The following is a 14,424-nucleotide window of genomic DNA, read 5'->3' as shown; positions in this document are numbered from 1 at the left end:
GGAAATATATTTCAAACCAAATTTAGTCACCCCTTCTCCTCAAGTCACCCCATCCAACTGGATCCTCTTCTCAATTTCCTCATTTTTATAAGGAAAAAAACCATCTCTCCATACCTGGATTCGTGTAGTAGCCTTCGTGCTCAGGAGTTGTCAGGATTTTATTTTAAGAGGGAACCTAAAAGTGTATCCCATGGCTTGATGTCCCATGGCTGTCTCCTAGTGGCAATCTTGAGGGCGTTACTTTCACTAACTTGTATCCCCTAAATGGTTCTGATTCCATAACATGCGCATGAGAACTGAGTATTTTGCTTAACATTTGGGGGGGAGGTGGAGAAAAGCATTCTGAATTTGGAGTCAAAATTAGAAAACGCTCATCCGATTTAAGATTATAAAGTAATTCACCCATGTTTCCTTGAAGTATATTTATATCATATTATTATTATTATTATTCTTTCTTTTTCTTCTTTCTTTCTTCTTTCTTTCTTTCTTTCTTTCTTCTTTCTTTCTTTCTTTCTTTCTTTCTTTCTTTCTTTCTAGAGAGAGAGTGAGCAGGGAAGAGTGGCAGAGGGAGGGAGAGAGAGAATCTTAAGCAGGCTCCATGCTCAGCTCAGAGTCCTACAGGGAACTCGATCCCAAAACCCTGGGATCATGACCTGAGCTGAAATCAAGAGTTGGATGCTTAACCCAGGTGCCCCTCATCCGGTTTTTTATAATCTTGAGTAACGTAGTCTAGAGTTAATCTTTAAGTTTTATCTCTTTCCCTAGTTATTTACACTTAGGATTTCTTCTTCTTGTTTGTTTGTTTTTTTTTTTGTAAAAACATTTTTATAATAAAGTTTCTTAAAAGCATTTTATAAATTTTTTTCAGGAAAATTAATGATCTACTTTCTCTCTTCAGGGAATGTAGTTCATACATCATCGAGGCCTCGCATGTTCTGATAGTCGAGTCTTTCGTTGCCCGATTTGCCTTTGCCCAGGGGACTTCCAGGGGTGGGTATGACAATAGGAGGGGCCTACCAGGGCCTTCAAATTTACAGCCCAGAAGCTTCCATTCTTGCCTGGGTCTAGGTAGCACTGCTGTTATTTATACACCCGAAGAGTTGGCATTAAAAAGACTGACAATGCCAAGTATGGGTGAGAAAGAGGGCTTCTGGAACTCTTAAATGCCACTGGTAATAAATTGTGTATCAATTGATATAAACACCAGAAAATTGTTTCGCAGCCTCCGCTGGGGCCTGTGACAGAAAGTTCACCATAGGTATGCACCCAACGAAAGCGTGAACATACGTCTCCGGAGAATTAGTGCAAAGATATCAGAAAAGTGTTACTTGTACTGGCTCCAGACTGCAAAGTCAATGACCCATAGACACTAGAATAAATACATAGCTTATGGTGGATCCATTCCTTCAGTGGAATACTATACAGAAATGAAAATAATCTAATGCAACGATGTGGCTAAATCTCACAATGTTGAGCCAAAGAAGCCAGACCTAAACGAATACATGACTTACAATTCCATTTACGTAAATTCAAACACAGGCAAACTAACATCTGGGGACAGAAGTCATGATATTGGTTGCTTTGGAGGAGGAAGGAGGGGCTTCTTACGTGAGGGTGGCTTCTGGCTGGTAATGTATTTCTGAATCTGGGTGGTTGATAGATGGGTGTATTTTTTTGAGATGAGCTAGCAACCTAGAAGTGGATAATTCTGAACTCCTCTCTCTCTAGGCTATAGTTCAATTCAGGAGATAATTTAGGGGCGCCTGGGTGGCTCAGTCGGTTGAGCGTCCGACTTTGGCTCAGGTCATGACCTGACGGTCCATGAGTTCCAACGCCGCGGCGGGCTCCTCCTGGGTGTGGGAGGGCCATGCAACATAGGCTAAGAGGGCCGGGCCTTGATGGGGTGACCTGGTTGGAAATTGGACGCACCTGCAGAGCAAGTAGGAGCCTTCATCCCAGGAAGAGCAACAAAGTCCGAATGGCGGTGGCTGGGTCCGTTTCGGGAGGTGAACGCTCACCAGGAAGTGGGAGATGAAAGTAGCCAAAAGGGAACCAGCAGAGCAGGCGCGGAGCTGGGGTCAAGGATCGAGGAGCAGCATGAGGTGGGGGGCCGTCTCCTTGCAGCTGCGTGGGCCGCTTAATGGGGAGAAGCTGGAGAGAAGGGGCAGAGCACCAGCACCTGATCTAATGATACCTTTCACATTTTAATCCTGCAAACGGTGTTTGTTCCAAGCTCAGGCTTCAAAATGGATAAAAACAAGTGCATACGCATCGCAGCGTGCACATTATCCACTGAATAGAACACCTGGAGGTTAGCTGTCTTCTCTAGGGAATGAGCATAAAGCTTTCCTGGCGAAGGTGCTTAGACCGCCGCTCCCCACCATGCAGTTAGAGCTTAAAATAGCACGACGGACTGTTGGGGGGCGGAGGGGGTTGGTACTGAAATTTGTTTGTCTTTGAATTATCGTTAGGGCCACAGTACAACGCAAGGAGAGAATGTTTTGCCAGAGCCAGGAAGTCATACAATATTTTTATTCCAGAACACTTCAGTTGGTGCTCAAATGTCAATTAAATCAGCAGATGGTTAGCGACTCCTCTGTACAAGTTCAATGGTATAATTCCAGAATTCAAAAGACCCACACGCTGTGTGTGTACATATTTCATTTCTTCATTTCGAGCTGGGAGACCTGTCTTTCAAGTCAATTTTATTGTCAATCTGCTTGGCAATGAAAGAGCTATGGGCTCTTCATTCTATCGAATATTGTATGAAGTCGCTGCTATGATTTCATACAGCGTCTCTTGTTTTCTTCCAGATTGTGACCTCGGCTTTTCAAGTGGATGGATGATGTACTTGTCAGCAGTGTTGCAAATGAGCGAAGTGAAACTAGAAAATGCGTCCGGGGTCGCCCAGGTGGGCAATTGGAGAACGAGAGCTGGCATGGGGACATTCTGAGGGCTTCGTCACTGCGTGGGACCCACGTGGGGTCTTGCTCAGACATGCTTGTTCACGGCTTAAATCATCCAGCCGCAGAACACCATCTAACAATCACTTGGCACGTCAGCTATGGGCAGGACACGCGGACCAAAGCCAGAGGGTCTTATTTATTGGTGTGTCGACCTAACCTGGAGCTAGAAGAGAGCAGTAGAAGGCCTCATCTCCGACAGAGGCAGGGCAGGGCAGGCCAACAAATTGCGATAGGGAAACAAGGGGCGATGGTCTCGTCCAGTTCTCTTTTGTATTTACTCTTCACAAATGCAAAGTATGAATCCCAGGTTTGTTTTTGGTCCATTGGAGAACGCAACTATCAGCTTCGGGCCCTGACATCATAATTTCGTTCTAAGCCGTCCTGTCTATTCTCAGGCGTTTCCCGGCCGCGTGTGTACACCCCCTTGTCAGTTCCATAAATCATGATAGGTAAGCAAATCTTTCTCTTGACCTTTTGGAAAGATAACGTGACCAATAGTTTCTGAACATACTTTTGCCAGGCTTGCTTTGGGGAGATAAATGTGGCCTGTCTCGTCCGTGCATCACTAAACAGTAGCATGATTTATGAGGAGGAGTGGGGCTTGTTCACTGTGGTTTACCCAAAGGCTTCGCAAATGCCTTCTTTTTGGAAGAACCGTGGTGGGTTGTAAGAAGACACAGTAAGGATTTCCGAGAAAGACTTTGACCGTGAGGATTTCTGCAGTGGTTTCTACCCACCAAAGCGAGGCAGCACGTAGAAGTCGTCATATAGTCACTTGAATCATCTAGACACTCTTTTTGAGAGACGTGGGCCTTGGCTCTATACTTTTTCTGTACGTTTACACAGACTGTGCCAAAAAGGTCTTCAGCGAGAAGCTTCCTTCCAGCTCCCAGTTACAGATGTGCAATCCACCTACAGAATGCAGGGAATTTAACTGAGAGGCAGAGGAGAAATGGAGTGGGCGTGGCCCGTGGGGAGAGCCCTTTACTACAGCATAAGCATGATCTGGTCCCCCCAGAGAAAGGACAAAGAGAAACTCTTTGTGTCTCATGTGTCGTGGGTGAGACACAGGCTGCGGAGTTAAGCAGGGGTTGGGTTTTGATCCCTATTTGTTGGGCACCCCTAGTTACCTAGCTTAGGTTCATCTGTCTCACTCCCTTGTCAAATGAGGATAATGTGTACCTCAGACTGTTGTAAGCATTAAAACAGACATTATCCCGGCATCCGATGGAAGCGTGTTTTCCTTCCCGGCATGAAGAATCGGAATGATCAGTCCTACCCCTATTTATAGCACATGATGATCCTTACTCACTGCGCTGCCTCTCTGTTATTATTTTATTTGTTGCCTCTCCCACGTTCCGTTCCTAATCCTGTTTCTTATTCCCAGCAGGCACTCCAGGGAAAGATCGGAGGGGTCTACACCATGCTGTTCAAATCATCGGACCCACTGCCTTGTGCCCATGAGCGAAGAGCTGCGTTTCAGCTCCCAGGGCTGTCTCTTTAGTTTAGTTCACCCTCCAGAATATATAGAAGGCTCGGATGACGTACTTCAGTTGGCAGAATGAGGTTGGGACTTTGTTTTAGGATCGATCAATCAATTAATCAATCATCAGTCAACACACACACACACACACACACACATACACACACATACACATGCTTTTCTTTCTTTCCCTTTTTCTTTTCAGGGGACTTCACAGGATTCTGTTTTCTGTTTGGGGTAAATATTCACTTACATTTTTCATGTAAATTTGCAGTTTATTTTATCTGATGTTTATTTTATTTTATTTTTGGGAGAGAGAGAGAGAGAGAGAATGAGTGGGGAAAGGGCAGAGAGAGGATCCCAAGCAGGCTCCACACATAGGCAAGCAGGCACATCCCAAGCAGGCTCCAGTGTGCCCAACATAGGACTTGAAGTCACGAACTGTGAGATCACGGTCTAAGCCGAAATCCAGAACCAGATGCTTAACTGACTGAGCCACCCAGGCTCTCCTGAAGTAGTTTTAATAGTGCCCACTTTTTTTTTTCTTTTTGCTGTTGGAATAATGGGCGCCCTCTGACTTTGGTCTTCACCTTTTGTCAGGAGTCGGATTTAATACCCATGGTCCCGTTCTGAGCAGATTCTGCCTGAATTCCCTTTAAAAGCGGATGTGAGGGGCGCCTGGGTGGCGCAGTCGGTTAAGCGTCCGACTTCAGCCAGGTCACGATCTCGCGGTCTGTGAGTTCGAGCCCCGCGTCGGGCTCTGGGCTGATGGCTCAGAGCCTGGAGCCTGTTTCGGATTCTGTGTCTCCCTCTCTCTCTGCCCCTCCCCCGTTCATGCTCTGTCTCTCTCTGTCCCAAAAATAAAAATAAACGTTGAAAAAAAAAAAAAAAAAAAAAGCGGATGTGAATAATTCTTAGCTCCAGTGCATGCTGGGTCCCTTGGCAGGGGAAAAGGGAGTCATTATTTATTTATTTGTTTATAAATTTTTTTTTTTTAGCGTTTATTCATTTTTGAGTGAAAGAGAGAGAGAGAGAGAGAGGGAGCATGAACAGGGAAGAGGCAGAGGGAGAGGGAGACACAGAATCCAAAGCAGGCTCCAGGCTCTGAGCTGTCAGCACAGAGCCCGACGTGGGGCTCAAACCCACGAACTGCGTGATCATGACCTGAGTCGAAGTCAGACGCTTAACCGACTGAGCCACTCAGGCACCCCTTTTATTTATTTTTGTAAATCCCCACTGTCTTCTTTCTTCTCAAACAACTCGAGTCTGTGACAATGCGTTCTCTCTATTACCTACTGCTGCTAGAACATTTGGACTTTCCCGCTTGGGGATCTCATTTCAGCGGACTGTCAGTACCCCTCTTTTTGAAAGGTTGTTTCCTTGGGCTTGCAGAATGCAATTCAGTGCAGAAAGAGAGAGGGAGGCGGGAGTCATGAGGGCAGGTGGTGCAGCCCCTGACGCCTCGCCCCCAGCCAGACCAACTGCAGAGATTATCTTTTTAAAAAATTATTTGTTTGTTTATCTAGGGGCAGAGAGAGAGGGAGAGAGAAGAATCCCAAGCAGGCCCTGCATTGCCAGCGCAGAGCCTGACGTGGGGCTTGAACTCACGAACCGTGAGATCATGACCTGAGCCAAAATCAAGGGTTGGATGCTCACCACCCAGGCGCCCCAGCAGAAGTTTTCTTTTGTCAACCTTGAGGGTATTAAGAAAGCGTCACAGTTTTGTTTCATTTTAATTCATAGACCGTACCCTGTCAAATGACCCACTTGGGGGCGCCTGGGTGACTCTGTTGGTTAAGCATCCCACTGGGACTCAGGTCATGATCTCACGGCTCGGCTCGTGGGTTCCAGCTCCACATAGGGCCCGCTGCTGTCAGCCTAGAGCCTGCTTCGGATCCTCTGTCCCCCTCTGTCTCTGCCCCTGCCCCGCTCATAGGCGTGTTGTCTCTCTCTCTCTCTCTCCAAAATAAATAAAAATATTAAAAAAAAATTAAAATGAACGTTCATGCCTTTACTTCTGTTTACTTTGATGTCGATATCGCCATCAGGGGCTTTTTTTGTCTTTATTATTTTGTTTTTCTGGCCCACGGCTTAACTTTTAACTTCTACGTACCATTTTATTTTAGGAGTTGCCATAGGCAAGATATAGTTGGGTTTCCTTTTAACCCAATGGGAGAATTGCCCCCTTTCAATAGGGATATTTAACTCATGGCCATTTGTGTGAATGAAATGGAAACATGTAGCCCCTTGTCAATTTTATTGTCCGCTTGCCTGTCTACGTCTTTTCTTTCCTTATTGTCCAGCCACTTGCTAAGTGCGTGGAATGCTTTCCATTTTGATCGCACTGTGCAACCTTTCTGGACATTCATCTCTATTTCCGTAGTGTTTAAACTTGAGATCAATTCAATGATGACAGGTTGTTGTTATGTCCTTTTAGTATTAAAATTGCTTGCATTTACCCCTGCTCGCCGTACCATTTCCTGATCTCTGATACCCCGATTTGCAATTATAAATCTGGAGTATTATTACTGTTGAATAATTTTCGTGACATTACATATCAGGTTTAGAAGAATTTTTTTTTAATGTTTATTTATTTATTTTGAGAGAGAGAGAGCACAAGGGAGGGAGGGACGGGGGGGGGGGGTGGAGAGAATCCCAAGCAGGCTCTGGCTGTCAGCACAAAGCCTGACGTGGAGCTCGATCCCACGAACCACGAGATCATGACCCGAGCCAAAATCAAGAGTCAGCTCTTGATTAACCAACTGAGCCACCCAGACTCCCCACATTGTCAGTAGTTTTGATCCTGCTTCTTATGAACATCAAACCAGAACTCCATTCTGATTTTGTGCTTTTAGTTTCCTGCATCATTTTCTCAGTGGTTTCTTCATTTATCCTAGTGAGCTTGTAATCTCAGTCCATATTTTAGTCTGTTCGTTTCTTGTTTATTTTTCACTTAAAAAATGGAGTTGATACATTCTTGCATTTTAGTGAGAGCACAAATTAGATCCATTATAAAAATTTCTTTTGTGTTTTATAGCAGCTTCTTTCAAGTGCTTGCTATTTCTTTGAGTCATGTAGGTCAAAGGGGGAAAAGGTGAATGAAAGAAGGCTTTAGGTGTCTGATGTGAGCAACTGGGTGAATGACAACACCATTTGAACATTCCACGCTGGATATGTTACGTTTGAGATGTCTCTTAGATAATCTTCTGGTGATATATGAAGTATGAAACTCACAAGAGAGCTTGAGGGTGGAGAAGTGAATGTAGTGATTACCTATATATGGGTCCTACTGAAAACTTTAGGACCCTTGAGTTTACAAGAGAAAAGACCCAGTCCTGAGAAACGCCAACACTGACATTTTGGGGAGAGGAGGAAGAGTGTGCCGAGAAGCAGAGAATTATGTAGGGGGAAAAATAAGATATCACATGTGACAGCATCCAGGACGGGAAAGGGGTGGAAGCCACTCTTACTGGTTTAGTTGTGGCGTTAAATGAGCCATGTAGGGAATCTGGATCTTCCGGAGTAGGTTCAATTCACCCAGCCAAATATAAAACGCACGCTAACTGGATGGGATAGAGTGAACGGCCATCCAGTGAACACTGGAATATGAGGGGAAAATGAACCTGTCTCCTCTCTAGCATCCCTCGTTCATCCTGTGAGAAGAGGCAGCCTGATGGCATTAGACCAGACGGTGGGACAGCCGTGCTATGTGTTTGGGAGACTTGGCGGTGTGTGGAAACGTCTGGTTCTGGAGCACCGCATTGCTCACCCATTCCAGCTCATTTAAGTAGACCAGGAAGTTATTGAAAACTCAGAGACTCAGGTTTGGAGTCTCTGCGGTCAGGAAAACCCCCCAAATTATATTCCCCAGGACTCCTCACAGAGACGGTCCCATGATGGCCGGACACGCCTCGCCCCTGTTCCCCGGTTCGCACCAAAAACAGAGACGGGCGACACCGCTGTGAAGTTCTCTGACATTCCAGATTCTGAAAGCTTGATATTTCTCTTCCCGGCCCCCTCTCCCTTTCCAATAAAACGGATTCTGGGCTGCATCCTTGCTTGTCTCGTGTTTGTCATTGAAATCTCTGGAGGTGGGTCGGGTTCACTTCCTTGAGCCCTAATTGCGGGGGAGGCCAGTTTCTGTCTCGCACAGATAGGTCCCACCATGTGGCACATTCCCCAAAGTATAGGAAAAGGATTCAAACGATGCCACAAAGGCACAAATGAGACCAACCGCGGAAGCCGAGCGGATCCCAGTCGTGTCATCTTAAAAGCCTCAGAAATGAGGAAACAGAAAATAAGTCCTGACACAGCGTTGCAATCATTCTGTGTTGTCTTCCCTCATGGCATTTCGAACACCCGCCGTCTTAAAAAGAAACGAAGAAGCAAGAAAAAAAAAATCTGATTTCTCAAAGTTCATTTTGAAACATGAGAATAACTAGTAAGTAAGCAAGCTTCTTACGTTTTCTAACTTGCTCTCCCTGTCTTTTATTCTATTTAATTCTTTCAGACGTCACTGTCTGGAATAGACTATGAGGCCGTGGTTGGAATGGTTTGATCTTCCGGGGAGCTGTCCTGTGAAGCAGAGAGGGTATTGGCTTTGAGCTGGGGCGGGGGGGGGGGGGGGGGGTGAATGCCGGGCTCCACACTGTGTGATGTTTCCAAGCTCCATGATATGCAAATATAGGTTATGCTGTATGAGGGCTGTATGTTCTGCAGAAGGGTGAGTGGCGAGCAATGCCACGGCTTCCAGAATGGGTAAGCATTTCTTGAACTATAAATAAGTGTTGCGTAAAGGAGCTTTGTGATGAAGGAAAATTGGAAAGTGCTGGCTTAAAGTAAAACAAGGCTATTACAGTACCAGCGACCGTATCTTCTTGAAAACAAAATTTTTTTTACATTTATTTATTTTTGATAGAGAGAGACAGAGTGCGAGTGGGGGAGGGGCAGAGAGAGAGGGAGACACAGAATCCCAAGCAGGCTCCGGGCTCTGAGCTGTCAGCACAGAGCCCGACGCGGGGCTCGAACTCACAAACCGCGAGATCGTGACCTGAGCTGAAGTCGGATGCTTAACCGACTGAGCCACCCAGGCGCCCCAACCATGGACCATATTTTCTTGTGCTGCACTTTTTTTAACTGGAGGAAACAGCTCCTCCTTTCTTTCTTTCTTTCTTTCTTTCTTTCTTTCTTTCTTTCTTTTTTTTTTTAAGTTTATCCATCTATTTTGAGAGAGAGAGAGAGACCGAGCAAGCAAGAGAGGGGCAGAGAGAGAGGGAGAGAGAGAATTCCAATCAGACTCCGCACTGTCAGTGGTCAGAGCCCAATGTGGGTCTCGAGCTCACAAACCGTGAGTTTGTGACCTGAGCTAAAATCAAGTCAGATGCTTAACCGACTGAGCCACGCAGGTACCCCTTTATGCTATACCTTTTTCCCCCCCATAATGTGGTCATTCCATAACTGGAGGCCTATACCTCTCTCTCCCCTTCTCCATTTCGCCCATCCCCCCACTCCCCCTCCCTTCTGGAAATCACCAGTTGGTTTTTCTGTATATCAGTCTGACTTTGCTTGGGTTTGTTTATACGTTTGTTTTGTCTTTAATCTCCACACATGAGTGAAATCATATGGTATCTTTGCCTTTTTCAGTCTGATTTATTTTACTCAGCATAATACCCGCTAGGTCCATGCATGTTGTTGCAAATGGCAAGATTTCATCCCTTTCTATGGCTATGTAGTAGACCATTATTTATAGACAGATGGCAGCTATGTTGGTGATAAGCACAGCATAACATATAGAAAGGTTGAATCATTATGTCGGACACCGGAAACTAATATGTGTATTAACTATACTCAAAGAATAGGGGTGCCTGGGTGGCTCAGTCCTTTAAGTGTCTGACTTGGGCTCAAGTCACGATCTCCCGGTTCGTGAATTTGAGCCCCGGGTCGGGCTCTGTGCTGACAGCTTGAAGCCCGGATTCTGTGTCTCCCCCTCTCTCTGGGCTCGGGCTCTGTCTCTCTCTCTCTCTCAAAAATAAATAAGCATTAAACAATTTTTAATTAATGTAACTTTTCTGTCATGAAAAAGCAATCCACTTTTATTGGGATTGCATAATTGGGATTTACGTAAATAGAAGGCTGATCCAAAGCATCCACAACCTTACCATTTGCGGACCACTGGTAACGCTTGGATGCATTTGCTTCCAGAACTTTAAAAAATGCACATATATATTTATAATTGCCAAAGTATGGGATTATGCCTTTATTTATTTTGTGCCCTGATTTTTTTTCACTGAATAATACATGATAACAGACTTTCATTTCCAAACCACACACCTACAGAGTTATTTTTAATGTAATGTGGGTGTATTGTAATTTATGTAATCAGCTTCTTAGTGTTGGACATTTAAGTTTGTCTACAGTATCACTATGGAAGCCTTACGTTATTAAAAATAATGCTGTGATGAATATTCCTCTGTCTACCTCTTTATAGTCTCCCTTAATACATCTTAGGGAAGTTAATTGAACTCTCTCATGCTTCAGGTTTCTCATCTGGAAGATGGGACTTTCAATAGCATCTGTCTCATGGGGATGTTATAAGGATTATCATAAATCTTCTATGTTATGTTTAGATCATCGCCCGTGATCTATCACCCAGGAGGTGTTGGTAATTATGACTGTACTTCCCTTCTCTGTAACCTATAATCTGACCCAGCTGTACTCATTATTGCCTGTATTCCCCTGGTTTTTCAGATGCTGGTCAGGGCTCCCCCAGCAGTCATCTTCCATGATAAACATGGAAGTCCAAGTGGTAAGACCAAGTACATCCAAGGTCTCCAGGAGCCTTAGGAGGAGGATCTGGGGGTTGTAATTGTCTTGGAGTGTACCTTGCACCCCCACGTGAGTCAGCAAGGGCTGAGCCAACAGGAGAACACCCCAGTTAGTCTCTGACCCAACAACCTACAGGTTTCTGAACAGGATACCCTGCTAAGGGTGAGCATTGGTGGGTTCCCTGCCCGCTATAGCCTTTCCATCTTTATAAAAGAAGGAAGATGGTAGGTTTGTAAAATACTTACCTCCATTGGTGCACATCGCTTTTTATTACCACAGTTGAAAAACAGTTGGGGTATGGGGTATGGGGACTGTTTTACCCTTAAATCCCAGAACTTTCCTGTGTTTGGTCTGGAACCTTTTCCTGTGAACTATCAGAGTGGTGTCTGGGAGGTCACAGCAATTCTGATTCTGGCTAGATTTGCTCTGTTGGAAACAAGTTGGAGGCGAGGGCCCAGGGTGGCTCTAGAAGCTGCTGTTGAGGGTGGGAAAGACTCTTATCCACAGTCCTGGGTAGACTTGTCAGAAGTTTGGTGTTTTGATGGCTCCTCTGGTGTCCCAGAGGTGTCTGATGACCCTCTTCCCACCCCCGAGGGGCGTTAGTTTTCCTCGGGCCCTCAGATTCTTTCTGTAGATTTAGTTTCACCATATGGAGATATTTGGATGGCTCTCTGAGTCTTTGAAAGACTTGGCTCTAAACCACTTCCATACCAGTCTGTTCTGTCTGGACCTGACTTTTCAAGCTACTGTCCACCAACCCCAAACGGCTCATGGTAAGTCCCTCCTGTGGGAACAAAGGACCTTCCTCCTTCCTGCCCATGTGTGGGGGTCATCCTGGCCCTGCTCCTTGTAGCCAGGAACTCTGTTCTGTGCATGTACACTTAGCAGTAGAAACAGAACAGTCTTAGCCAATGGCTCAAGTCTCCTTAGATGCTCCTTCTCATTCCGCTTCTGTGTGTATGGTGGCTTTGTGCCTTACTCCCACTGTAGACTGTGTCAGATGCCCACACATGAGCCAATAATTGTTGGCTGGGGGGGCCAACAGTAACAAACATGGCAGGATTCTGGGGAATGATGTATGATGGGGACTGGCGAATGGGATTAGAGGGGGAGTTCCATGAAGAACAGTTCCTTGGAAGATCATCCCTTATTGACCACCATAGTGGGGATAATTTGGTGGGCAGACGAACAGATTTTGGGTATCAGTCAGCAGCTTTTGTTGCAGTAACAACCAACATAATTCTCAACAGAATAAAACCGAACACTTATCTCCTTCGGACATTAAATGATGGCTGTGAGTTGGCTGTGATTCTAGCGTGCTCTCCCGGGCTCTAGACATCTTCTTATTCCAAGGCTCAGGCTAAAGAACAGCCTTTCTGTTTCACACTGTTCTCATGGAAGGAGGCAAGGACACAGGAGGCCAAAGTGAACAGAGCAGGCACAGTTAACATTTCTGCTCACGAGGGGCAGCCATCATATTTGTCCACATTCTACTGATTGACGGCAGCCAGGTGGCCAGCCCGTCAGTGGGGTAGCTTGGGACACACTCATAGTCAAGGGGCAAAGGCTGTGGGTGAAAGATCCTCATCGCTCATTGTGGGGGAAGGGCAGGTGCTGAGGGTGAACGGGAGTGAGGGCAGGACAACACGTGCAGACTCCTCTTTTAAGGAACTTGGCATTTAAGGAAATGGATGTGTAGTACATTGTGAGGGTGAGTGGTGGGCCAAGTTTTTTTGTTTTTTTTTTTTAATGGAGGAGATTTTTCTACATAGAGGCAAAAGGGAAAGCATAGGGAGAATATGATATAATAATTTAATACTTTTAGCCTACATTCTCTGAAAGGCTACTGCGTGTGGTCACTTTATGTTTGTCATCTTATTAGTCTTCAACAGCTTTCATGAAGCAGGTGCTATTACCTTTGTTTTACCAGTGAGGACAGTGAGGCCGATGTTATATAACTTGCTTAGACACAAAGCAAGCAGAATTGGTATTTCAGCCTATTAGATGGACTGTAAAATCTTGCTTTTTTTTTTTAATGTTAATTTATTTTTGAGAGAGGGAGAGAGAGAACATGAGCAGGGGAGGGGCAGAGAGAGAGGGAGACACAGAATCCAAAGCAGGCTCCAGGCTCAGAGCTATCAGCACAGAGCCCGATGCAGGACTTGAACCCACGAATGGTGAGATCACGACCTGAGCTGAAGTTGGACGCTCAACCAACTGAGCTACCCAGGTGCCCCTCTTGGCTTGTTTTTTATTTGCTAAGTGAAGATGATAGAAACGTGTCCTTCTCCCCACCTCTGCCCCCATCCAGGAAATCCGATATGCATGTAGGTAGTACTTTGCATGTCTTGGAGCAGATGGCAAATGTTTGAGGTCATCGAGAGGCACAGGGTGAGATCATCCTGCTCACGTGGACATTTTGCCCTCTTAACTGATTCCAGGTGTGCTATAAGCAGTGGGCAGCTTCACAGCGAATGCACGGGTCTTGGGTAAGGCTTTCTGCCTCTCTGCTAGATGTGGCCGGGTCAGCCAGAACTCTTGGCAATTGGATCCAGATGTTGCCTTTAACTGGAAAAGGAAGAGTCTACCTCAGCCTCCCTCTGGGTCCAACAGAAGAAGTTTTAGATTTAGTGTACTTCTTGGTGGATTTGCTTGACACATTGCTTTTTATTTAAGGCCAAATGTTCTGACAACAGAGCCTGCATTGTATTTGCCAAACATGCATAAGAACACAAACAAAACTCATGTTTGCAAGCCCCAAATAAGTACTTCTTATGCCTTAAGTGCCATTTGGAAACCATCCAGTGCCACAGCATGTAAGCTTTGTGAACAATTCTCCATAATTGTTTATGCAAAGGGTGTATATTCACATTTGCATGAATGTCCTTAATTGCCTTTGATTACATGGCACACTGTGTTCTACCCTCTTGAAATGAGCGTCCTTTATACACCAATGGCTTCCTCATTTTGATATAGGTTCCTGTGGAGTGGGATTTTGTACAATGGAATTTTCTAATTGGAGCTGGGGCAAAAGAAGAGGGAGGAGAAATGGAAGGGGACACCAAATTCTGAACAAATAAAAGAAAAACTCCAGTGTAAATTGTTAACCCCACCGCTCTTCTCCCAAACAGCTCTGCAGGTGGGATAGAA

The 14,424-nt window shown here is 45.4% G+C and overlaps 1 long non-coding RNA gene across 1 annotated transcript in view; it reads left to right on the top strand.

Moving 5' to 3' along the window:
* Nucleotides 1–8,680: 8,680 nt before the first annotated feature.
* LOC147577052 (uncharacterized) overlaps nucleotides 8,681–14,424 on the top strand; it is a 45,271-nt gene continuing 39,527 nt past the window's right edge. Inside the window, exon 1 of the long non-coding RNA XR_015255931.1 lies at nucleotides 8,681–8,890. This is a non-coding gene — a long non-coding RNA (uncharacterized LOC147577052). The remainder of the gene's footprint in view (nucleotides 8,891–14,424) is intronic.

This window comes from Puma concolor, chromosome C2 (assembly GCF_028749965.1).
Source record: "Puma concolor isolate L17-30 chromosome C2, mPumCon1.1.hap2, whole genome shotgun sequence".
NCBI lineage: Eukaryota > Metazoa > Chordata > Mammalia > Carnivora > Felidae > Puma > Puma concolor.
The sequence above is the reverse complement of the archived record's forward strand: the minus strand, read 5'-3'. Positions and strand labels throughout refer to the sequence as shown.